The following is a 12,009-nucleotide window of genomic DNA, read 5'->3' on the forward strand; positions in this document are numbered from 1 at the left end:
CCCCTCGCCGGGTCTCTGATATCACTGCCTGATTGCGAACGCTCTGATTTCTCCCAGAAAAAGGTAATCATGGTGCATCATCACACACAGTTCAACTTTTCATTAGTGGGATGCTATCACTAGACTCTTCTGCGGCATATGTAGTAAAACTTCTAGGCTATGTAGGAAATCATTTGCTAGGTTTATAGTTAGCCATTTAATGATTTAGTATATAAATTTCTAGAGTTTGGGCTAAATGTAGCTGCATTCATCGTTGTTGCAGAACTCTGACAGTGAACAAAAGGTGCTGAAGGGAACTATAACTCATGCAGTGAATTAATGGATCCCAAGTTTCATTTTTTTTCCATCTAAAAGGGAGCTTGGAGCCATGTGGTATTTGTACTAAAGACTGAAAATACTTAACAAGCTGTATTAAGCGCAGGGTTTTCCTGCCCTATACTTACAAAATAGGAGAATGTGGCATATGTTGCAAATGTGGCTCTACAGGTGATTATGGCAACTTTTGAGCTATGTATTTTTAATATTTTAAAGGCATCTTGCTATATATGACTTTTAAAAGTGGAGTTTAATCATCTCTGATCAAAAGTTGATGCTGTAGCTTTGTGTGTGAAGGTATGTGTTCACTGACCTTTTTAAAAAGAGGATTGCTGTTTAAACTATACCATGTGACTTTAAAATTTTCTTCAAGGTAGATATATAGGTCCCAATCCTATGACATACTCAGCACCTCCAGTAACTTCAATAGGAGTTCAGCACCACACAGGAGAAATTTCATATTCCACGGAATTAGGCATATAATTATCTACATACTTAGTAAGAAGCTTGATTCACCCTCTGAGATGCAGCAGTGAAACTTGTAGCACCTTCCATCCACAGATGCAGCTATGTCCAAGAAAGCATTCTCACTGGTGGAAGGGCAAGTCAATGTGGGATAGAGAGAAGCATCTTTAAACTCTGGCTGAGGCACCATGAGAGATCAGCCAGTTAAAGCTCTTCTTACAGTGTGCACGGTCAATGCATCTCCAAAATGCTGTGGTTCTGCCCATTCCTGGCCAGCTCCACCTGTTCTAGTAAGCTATACCAGCTGGCTTCAGATATGCATCTCTTTCTGCTCTTGGGAACTTGGCCCTCTTTCTCTAATGTGCGTGAAAATCAAGGAAGATACCATAAATTCATCCTGGAAAGATGCTAAAAATCATACAACCAGCTTTTACAGCAACTTCACAGGTCCATAGATCTTGTGTGTGCTCATGAAATGCAAGAAAAAGAGGTAATATACTGTTCAGTTAAAAAGCACAATACCTTCTAAAAGTCCGAAATCCTAGGTCTTTATGCATGATTTCATATGTAAAACTTGTACCCTAATTTGTGATCTAATCAGAATCACACTGATACATAATGTTAGCAACTATACCATTTTGTAAATTGACTTGATATAGAATAAGTGGCTTTGGCCTCTTTGATCCTCTGGCTTAATGTTATGTCCCTCCCCCACCTTTTTTAATTCGCAGTGCTTCCCTTTGAAAAGTGAGTTTCAAGGTCAATCTGTATTTTGCTAGTATATAAAAGTATAAAGTCTGACTATACCATGTGAGGCAGAAACTGACAGTGTGTGCCAAAACCAGCTGCTGATAGTTAAGGAATATATACTCTGATTTGTTCAGTCCAACATAAGAGGTTACCATGTAGCTGAATTGCACACCTCAGGGGAATCTGGAATAGTGTAAACAGAGTACTTGGAGTAGATTTATAATTATTATATTTAGATATCCTCCTTTTGTAAACACTTGCCAGAATAAGCAAGTCTCTGAGGCCTCTGGTTCCCTGTAGAGCTGTCTGCAATGAGAGAAGTAAAGGAGCATGGAGGGTATGTGAAAAGAAAACTAGAGACCCTCCTGATAGTGCTCCAGGAGAAGGAGATGGAGAAGGGATGATGAACATGGGAAGAGCAAGAGGCAGGGGGAGGAATGCAAAGGAGTGATTGGGGATTGGTCAGTGGACTGAGAAAATCCCTACATTCAGTTGTTCGGCCATCACTGACACCTGTCTCCTCCTTCTGCTAAATCCTTTTATTGTTCTGATAGCTCTGCCACTACTTTTAAATGGAGTATGAAGAGATCTGGTTGGAAGGGAAGCCCCAGTCCCACAGAGAATTGAACCTTGGATGCTTGCCATCTGGCATCATAGCTCTTGGGGGAGACTCCTGCTGAAAACCTCTCCATGAGAGTCTCAATGCCAAAGAGGGGATTGCTACTTCAAGCAGCATTAATGTAGTCTTAGAAATCTACATTGGATCTACGATGGATGCACTACATCGGGAGGGGAGAATGATGGTGATAGTCTCATCTCAGCCCAAGCCCACTCCCTCACACAGCACAGATTCACCCTTATTGAGCTCTTCTGATGGGCTTCCACAGGGAAGAGGGGTTTGTGTGGCAGAGACATCCTCTTCCCTTACATAAGCTAAAGCAGTGGTTCCCAAACTTTTGTACTGGTGACCCCTTTCACATAGCAAGCCTCTGAGTGTGACTCCCCCACCCCACTTTTATAAATTAAAACCACTTTTTAATTAACACCATTATAAATGCTGGAGGCAAAGTGGGGTTTGGGGTAGAGGCTGACAGCTCATGACCCCACATATAATAACCTCACAACCCCCTGAGGGGTCCTGACCCCCAGTTTGAGAACCCCTGTGCTAAAGAATATCAGCAAATGCTCATGAACCCCAAAACAACAAAGCACTTAAAATATCTGCTTAACTTTAAGCATGTGAGTCGTCCATTGATGTTAAGTACTTTACTGGATTGGGAACTCATGCCATCTTACAAGATGAGGCTATTATTGTGTGTCCATTGGGGCGGGGGAACACACCAATATGATATTGCTCAACTATAATTTAAAACTATATTCTGTACATTTAAAACATAAAAAGAGGGAAACTCCTTCAAATCCTGTTCAACTGCATTTCTAATGTGGAATCTGAGGGTACGTCTACGCTACAAACCAAAACCCTCCCACCTCACAGAGTCCTAGAGCCTGGGCTCTAGCCCAAGCCTGGAAGTCTACACTGCAATTAAACAGTCCCGGAGCCGAAGCCCTGCAATCCTGAGTCAGCTGGTAGGGGCCAGCCCTGGGTGTCTAGTTGCTGTGTAGAAACCCCCTGAGTGTATTCAGAATCCAAAATGTACTGAGGACCAAATGCTTGGCCAGGTCCTTCTATTTCTCTCCAAGTTCAGGGAAGTTCTTGGTGGCTCCACTAGAATTTTTGTTGTGAACACATAGTTTTCTGGCTGTTTTGTGGACCAACAACATCCCCAGACAATTTTCACAGTAGTCGGAGAAAGGACGGCTAGTTCTGATAGCCTGTTTGTTTGCTATCAGTAGAGAATAAAAACCATTTAATATTATTTATTAGTGTATTTCAGTACTATTGCATGAAATATGGAATTGCTACCACTAGAAAAGTAGACTATTTTCCTGGATAGTTAATTTCATTTCATTCAGCAAAATTTGATTCATATTTCTGAAATGCTGCTGCCAAACAACTTTCTAAGCAAAGTTGCAGTGCAAGACAAAATGAGATCAGGGCAGGGAGAAGTAAGACATCATTGTTGCAATTATCCAAAGAGGAGGAATGAAAATAATCTCATAGATCAAACTTAAACTGAGTTCAGATAGTACAGAAAAAACACTTTTCTATGTCTATAAAATCAATCTGTCAACTTCAGGGTCACATTTCAAAATGGTACTTCTATTCCTGGATTATCCATCTTTTGTCTGTAACAGTCATAAGATGTTAGGTCCTTGCATTACAGTGATAAAAATATATGCAAACTACTTAAGGTTGTATTGGTCTTCCCACCAACCCCCCAGTCCCCAAAATCAAAAAACAAAACCCCACACCTTCAAGGATTTATAAAATAGTTAAGCTGTTACAATTTGCCCTCAGTCTGAAATGGCAGACACTGTCTTAGTCCAAAAGTGACTCTCTAAAAAAGACTATCAAAATTAGACTAGGTCATTTATTATGTTAAAAGATGGAAGTTCATAGTTCTGAAGTGATCAAGAAATGGCTTGTGTCTGTATTATCTGTCTCCAACCTGAGCCTGAGAAGAAGTCAGAGTTTACCAATGTACATTGCCAAAGAGCCACAGTAATACGTCAGCAGTCCCTCATCAGCTCCCCCACCCCGCTCTCAGTGCCTCTCACGTAATGGCAGCCCTGCCAATCGGTGCCTTCCACTCCCTCCCCTCCCAATCAGCTGTTTCATGGCGTGGATGTTTCATGGGGGGGAGAGCAAGGGCACTGCAGGCTCAAGGGAGGGAGCGGGAAGGGGTGGAGTTGGGGCAGGGCCTGTGGCAGAACCAGGGGTTGAGCAGTGAGCATCCCCCAGCACATTGGAAAGTTGGTGGTGAAAGTTCCAGCACCGGAGTCGGTGCCTATACAATATACACATATTAACTTCTGAAGAGCCACAGTTTGGCCGCCCCTGACTTAACCTTTCAAAATGGTCAGAAAGGCACCTAATAACTTTTTATATCGGCCATGGATAGCATTATAAATCTATATCCTGCCTAATTAAAATAAGAAATGGTCTTGAGTTGCAAAGTTTTAGTGTCTTTGCATTTTTTTAATTTTATTTATTTTATTTTATTTTTTGCTTTGGACACAACTTCAGTTAGTCTATTCCTCAAATTTTCAATTTTAGCCATTAGTCTATCCTACATATTCCATCTCTAATCTTTTAAGTCTTTTAAAATTAATTAATCTTCCTATATTTGAAAGACTAAATTAAAACTTCAGAATTTAAGAATTGAGTACCTAATCAAATACTTGGGTTTCAAAATGTATTTTATTTTTCAAAAGTGGACTTAAATTACATACACATGAGGAGGAATAAACACCATAGGAAAACCTAATATACTATAATAACTAGACACTAACATCACAAACTCTTACATTACAGTGGTATAAATCTGCAAACTACTTAAGGTTTTGCATAAACCTTTTGCATCCGATGCAGTGAGCTGTAGTTCACGAAAGCTAATGCTCAAATAAATTTTTTAGTACTTGTGGCACCTTAGAGACTCCCTTTTTCTTTTTGTGAATACAGACTAACATGGCTGCTACTCTGAAACCTGTATTTTTAAAGTCACTTAAAGTGAACCATAAGTCTATGATTACAGTTAAAGCTAAACACTTTCCATATTGTAACAGAATGTACCCCTGTATTCAAATCCTACACGCTATTGTAATAAGATTTGAACAAAATATGCTTTGTAAGGTATCATTTGAAAACTAATAACTTGCTGGTCAATAATACTGTGGTAAAATTTATGTATCGAAGTTATAAAGTGTCCTCTGTCAAGCAGACCTATTTTAAACAAAGGGATGTGTATTAACTTCAATTTAGTTATAAGCTTTAAAAAGACTCTTCAGACAGCAAGACAAAGAAAATCTGCATTTCATTATACACAGGTGAAAAGAAACAGCATGAAGCCTCCTTCCTCTACTGGACTCCATGTCTCCTTGCCCTCAACCGGAAAGAACTTCAGCTAGAGGTCCTGCTCAGGAAAATGCTTGTAAAGGGTGGCTAACATATAAAAATAAGTGACAAGAAAAACCCAAGTTATCTCCTCCTATCCATCTCTTTCTTTTCACCTAAGAAAACAAAACACACACACACACACACACACACACACACACACACACACACACATACAAATCCTAGCCATTGCACTTTGGGAACAGATCCTGTCTGAAAGTTTGGTTAGTAATGTACTGAAAACATGTGGTAAGTACTTCACTTTGAACCAAGTCTAGTTTAAGTTTAGAAAGTGTTTATCTTTTTTTCCCGTAACCATTTCTGATTTAATGGCTCATTACTTGGACTAATTTTAAATCTATCTCTTTGTAGATAAATACACTTGTTTTGTTCTTTAGTGAAAATTAATCTAGCATTGTGAATTGTTGGGGTAACTTTATATAAGGTGGCAAGCCTTTGTGTACAGATTTCTTTAGTCATATAGAAAACACCTGTTTCTGCCAGTTTCTTTTCTTTGAGTTTTTGGGTTCATTTTCAAGGGGAGGAAAAACGTGGTGGCTGAAATCATATAATTTAAACTTGGGGAGAGAAAAGCTTGGCAAATTTTCCTTCTCAGGGATTTGCACAAGTCTCCCAAGGTCTCTATTACTGCAAAGTATATTTTGTGTATTAGTTATGTAAACAATGTGTAATAAATGATTGGCACCACTTATGCAGGCTTTCTATGAACTTTATCATGGTTTCCAGTATACTCACCAATGCATTCGGCACTGTACAGAAAATGTAAGAAGATGGTCACTGTCCCACAGACCATATAGTCCAAAAAGAGTCAAAGGGTGGACAGATAGGGATATAATATATAAGAGGAGGAGTCAATGATATAAGGCCATGTCTTGATTAATACAATGGCTTGTTTTGTGGTCTTGTGGACGACATAGGAACATAAGACATAAACCTGGAAGGGAACTCTTGGGTCATCAAGTTCAGTCCCCTGCTATCACACACAACAGTATCGTATAATCCTGTTCACAAATATATCAAGCTCCATTTTAAAATTAGTTTGGTGGTTTTCCCCCCACTTACTCCTAGCTCACAGCTAAGATGTTCTTTGTGTAAGCATGATGTAAAAAGAACAAACAGTATACCCATGTCCACATCACTGGCAAAGAAGAGGGGCCTGGAGGGACCATTTGAAAAAAGAGACAGGAGGGAGGCTATAAAACAAAGATAAGAAGCTTGAAAATGTAGTGGAAGAAGAGGAGTAACAGATATGGAAGAAGAATTGGTTGGATAATTTCCAATCTAATATTTTTTTCTGTCAGAAAATGCCAATTTGTCAAAATCAAAACATTTTGCCTTTGACAAAAATTCATTTTGGAAGACAAATTGAAATATTAGGGTTTTGATAAGCTTGAAATGTTACAACTATTTTGAATGGCACATTTCAATTTTCCATTTCAAAATGCCTGTCTTTTTTTTATTGTTATACTACAACATTTTTTTTGTTAGAATTAGAATGAAGAATTAAAATTAGAATGAAGCAAAACTGAAATGTTCAACCCAAAATATCCATAATTTATTAATTTCTGTGCATGGGAAATTCCAAGTTTTTCAGCCATTCTGCAACAGAATAAATTCTGAAATTACATAATTTACCCACAAAACAAAATCCAGATCCCACACAGCTCTACATGGAATTTAATCATAGCGACTGTTTTGTATGGACTGAAAAGGATGCGTGAGTTTTATGAAGACTGAGGAAGGGGGGAAAACATCCTTTTAAAAAAAAATCACAAGAAGTAATCTCTTTGTGTTCCAACACACAACTGTAGAGGAAAGGATTAAAACTGTTTAAACATTCCTTCTATCATCCTTATTGATAGTTCAGAATCTATATCAAAATGAATTGTTACCTTTCAATAAGGTCAAAACAATTTCATAATTCCCTGGTAATCCATTTCTATGGAACATTTTTTGATTTTTTTTTAAATCAGCATTTTCTAAAATATTTCATCAGGGAATTTTCTAGCTCTACTCAAAATGTTTCATTTCAAGAAGATGAACACATTTTGTTTTGACCTTATAATTTTGTTTATGCTTTTATATTAAAATATTTTACGATTATATTATATAATTAAATTTTAAAGAGAGAGAGAAATACTTTATATTATAATGACTTTATCAAAATGTTTCCAATTTTTTTTAAAAAAAATTTCCATTCCATGGGAAACTTCTGACTTTCTCATGCACAATGAAAAGAAAACACATTTTGAAATGTTGGATTGTCTAGTAAAATAAGGAGATAAAAATAACTCTACTGGGTTAGACCAGTGGTCCATCTAGTCCAGTATCCTGTCTTCCGACAGCGACCAGTGCAAGGGGCTTCAGAGGGAATGAACCGAACAGGGCAGTTAGCAAGTGATCAATCCCCTGTCTTCTAATCCCAGTTTCTGGCAATAAAAAAAAAATCCCTTTTTCTGACCAGTTGTCATTATGACTCTTGGACTACAACTACACTACAGTGCTTACAGCTGCACTGATGCAGCTGTAGCGCTGTTAGTGAAGACGGTCTACGTTGATGGGAGAGAGCTCTCCTGTCAACTTTATTACTCCAGTCCCCATGAGCGGTGGTAGCTATGTGGGCAGGAGCAGAGCTGTCCCTTGGGTGGGGCAACCGCTCTGGATCCTGTGCTTTGGGGGGGGGCCCATGGGCTGGTGCAATTGGCTGGCATGCTCAGTCCCAGAAGACATAGGCCTAGGAACTAGGGGCGCGGGGGATGCTGCAGCATCCATCCCTCCAGCCCAGCCACTGATGCAGAGCAGGGGCCCCAAGCTGGCGGGGGCTGATTTGTCCCAGGCTCTGCACCCCCCCACTCCCCCAGGGAGAGCACTGGCGGGAGAAGCTCTCCCACTGACATAGCACTGTCCAGTTGGCGCTTAGGTCACTATAACTTACATCGCTGTGGCGTGGCTTATTCAGATCCCTGAGTGACTTAACTTATACCAACCTAAACTGTAGTGTCGACATAGCCTCAGATTACACACTGAGTGTAATAATCTGACAGCAAATTCCTGCTTCTAAAGCAAACAAATATACAATTAATTCAAAGTTGAAACTGAGCTTGGACTGTACAACTTTTCAAATAGTTACAGTGCATATTATATAACTCTCTGGTTTTACAAGTAGGAGTGAATTGATAACATAAGCTATATCAAGTCATAAAATATTTTCTACTGCTTTTACAGCTCTAGCCTTATCTCCCATCAGATTCAGGGTAGAAGTACCGGATTTGAAGCATGCACCCATTGGCATACATTAATTAAAAAAAAAAAAAAAAAGACAAAGTCAAACCAAAAGCAAAGGTGAGCATTGTGACTGCAAGTTGGTATTACCTAATGGTTACCATTACTGGTGGTCTTAAGATACTTTCAGATGTTAGCAACATCATTAACAGACATAACAGTAAAATGGAAGTTTCTTAGTGCCATCTCTTGGTACTGAGACATGCATTCACACTGGAATCAACCCATTCTTCATTATGGTAATGATTAATGAAGGGAAAGAATGTATTGAATATATGACCTTGTTCTGTTAAATTTCCTCCATCCCCCCAAACCTACTGTCACTCTTTCCCTTCATTTTCAAACCTTATCATTTAGTATTCCAGGTATCAGGTTTGATCCATCCTTCAACTGTCGCTAACCTGGCCGATACTCTAAACATTTCCCGATATATATTCTTTGCAGCTGTCAAGGTTCTTTCCCCACTCTGAACTCTAGGGTACAAATGTGGGGACCTGCATGAAAAAAAACACTAAGCTTATTTTTACCAGCTTAGGTTAAAACTTCCCCAAAGTATAAACTATTTTACCTTTTGTCCCTGGACTTTATTGCTGCCACTACCAAGCGTCTAACAAATGTAACAGGGAAAGAGCCCACTTGGAAACGCCTCTCCTCCCAAGCCCTACACCCCTTTCCTGGGGAAGGCTTGATTAAAAATCCTCACCAATTTGCATAGGCGAACATAGACCCAAATCCTTGGATCTTAAGAATAATGAAAAAGCAATCAGGTTCTTAAAAGAAGAATTTTAATTAAAGAAAAAGTAAAAGAATCACCTCTGTAAAATCAGGATGGTAAATACCTTACAGGGTAGTCAGATTCAAAACACAGAGAATCCCTCTAGGCTAAACCTTAAGTTACAAAAAGACACAAAAACAGGAATATGCATTCCATTCAGCACAACTTATTTTATCAGCCACTTAAACAAAACAGAATCTAACTAGATTGCTCACTGACTGTTTACAGGAGTTCTGACCGGCATTCCTGCTTTGGTCCCAGCAAAAACAACACAGACAGAGAGAACCCTTTGTTTCCCCCGCCCCCTCCAGCTTTGAAAGTATCTTGTCTCCTCATTGGTCATTTTGGTCAGGTGCCAGCAAGGTTGTCTTAGCTTCTTAACCCTTTACAGGTGAAAAGGTTTTTCCTCTCACCGGGGGGGATTTAAAGGTGTTTACCCTTCCCTTTATATTTATGACAGCAGGTCATGCAATGATATGAGAATCTCACTGTTAGAACTTGGCAAATCATTGATTTGATACGACTCTGTTCTTTCTATTTTGAGTTGTTTGCAAAAATTGGAGTTTTTCAAATGGGTTTGTTTGAAATTTTTCAATGAATAATTCTTGGCCCATAGTTCATTTGTGAACAGGTATTTAAAATATCTTATTTTGATAAGAGACATAAGAGGAAATTCTTTTCCTCAGTTACATAGGTGTAAATGCCTTTTTGATTTTTGTTAACTGTGGCATTCTGTTGACTTCATTTGTTTCTGTGCCAGCAATGCCCCTGTCATGTACATTGGCCAAACCAGACAGTTTCTACGTAAAAGAATAAATGGACAGAAATCAGACGTCAAGAATTAAAACATTCAAAAACCAGTTGGAGAACACTTCAATCTCCCCGGTCACTCAATTACAGACCTAAAAGTTGCAATTCTTCAACAAAAAAAACTTCAAAAACAGACTCCAACCAGAGACTCCTGAATTGGAATTAATTTGCAAACTGGATACAATTACTTAGGCTTTAATAAAGACTGGGAGTGGATGGGTCATTACACAAAGTAAAACTATTTCCCCATGCTTATTTTCCCCCTTACTGTTACTCTCACCTTCTTGTCAACTGTTGGAAATGGGCCATCCTGATTACCATGACAAAAGGTTTTTTCCTCCTCCTGATAGTAGCTCACCTTCATTGATCACTCTCATTATAGTGTGTATGGCAACATCCATTTTTTTCATGGTGTGTGTCTGTGTGTGTGTGTGTCTTCCTACTGTATTTTCCACTGCATGCATCTGATGAAGTGGGTTTTAGCCCATGAAAGCTTATGTTCAAATAAATGTGTTAGTCTTTAAGGTGCCACAAGTCCTCTTCGTTCTTTTTTACTTTACTTAGTGATTCAAGTTGTATTTTATCTCCAAGCTCTTCTGCATAATAAATGGGCAACAGCAAACCATAGTAGCCATTACATCCCATGTTTTGTTTCTATCACTTAGATTCAAACATACTATATTCCTTCATTACATAACAAATTCTTTTCTAGACCTTTACTCCATTTGGTCTTTCTTGATTAAAAAAATAGAGCTGCATGGGAAACCATTTTCTTTTCTTTGAAATTTCCTGTTCTGAACTGGACAATGTCAAAATCTCAAATTTTCATGAACCAAAATTTAAAAATAAAAATTAGTTCAGGTCAGCTGAAACATTTTCTTTCAATTCAACCATTTAAAAAATACTGGAACTAGTGTACATTTTGAAACATGAAAACCAGAATTTTTTTCTTTTGAAAATGTCAAAAAAAAGTTTGACAATTTCAAAATTAATTTCAAAATGTTTTCAAGTTGAGAACTTCATGAAAGCTGACTCTTTTCTGAGAAGAATTTCAGTGTCACTGTGAATCAGCATTTTCCAACAAAAAAAAAAAGTTTAGTTTAAAAATTCCTGACCAGGTCTAATAAATGGGCTAGATGGACCTTTGGTCTGACCCAGTATGGCCTTTCTTACGTTCTTTCTTAATTGAGGGCAGAAGCAATAACTGGATAAATATTTTAAAGGAAAGAACCATAATCAATCCCAGGCCCATAGATCTAGGGATGCAGGTAGACTTCTGTAACCTGCATAGCTCCTTTGGGGCAGGAGCACTGGTAGTTATGATGTTGGTGGGAAGGATTTAATAATGGCAGGGAAGGCATTGTCATTAATGGGTGTGTAGAAAAGGCTTTTATCATATGCAGAAAACAGTTTGGCAAAAGGAATTGGATTTTTGCATTTTATCTTCCAAATTATTAAGTCATGATAAATTGTTGAGTGATAGATGTCCTGGATGCATGCCAGTGTGTATAGCCTCATACTAGCACATACTTTTAGGTGACAAATCTGAGGGACTATCCCAGATTGAAGTGTTAAT

At 38.5% G+C, this 12,009-nt stretch overlaps 1 protein-coding gene across 7 annotated transcripts in view; it reads left to right on the top strand.

The window, feature by feature from the left end:
* The window catches only part of CNTN4 (contactin 4), a 657,694-nt gene that overhangs the window by 11,401 nt on the left and 634,284 nt on the right, over positions 1-12,009 (top strand). Inside the window, exon 1 of one of the 7 annotated variants that reach the window (XM_038410559.2) lies at positions 5,762-5,794. The exons of the other annotated variants lie outside the window; for them this stretch is intronic. The gene's annotated coding sequence lies outside the window, so the exon portion shown is untranslated. Of the gene's footprint in view, positions 1-5,761; positions 5,795-12,009 lie in introns of those variants that run through there. 7 annotated transcript variants of the gene reach the window in all.

This window comes from Dermochelys coriacea, chromosome 7 (assembly GCF_009764565.3).
Source record: "Dermochelys coriacea isolate rDerCor1 chromosome 7, rDerCor1.pri.v4, whole genome shotgun sequence".
Lineage (NCBI taxonomy): Eukaryota > Metazoa > Chordata > Testudines > Dermochelyidae > Dermochelys > Dermochelys coriacea.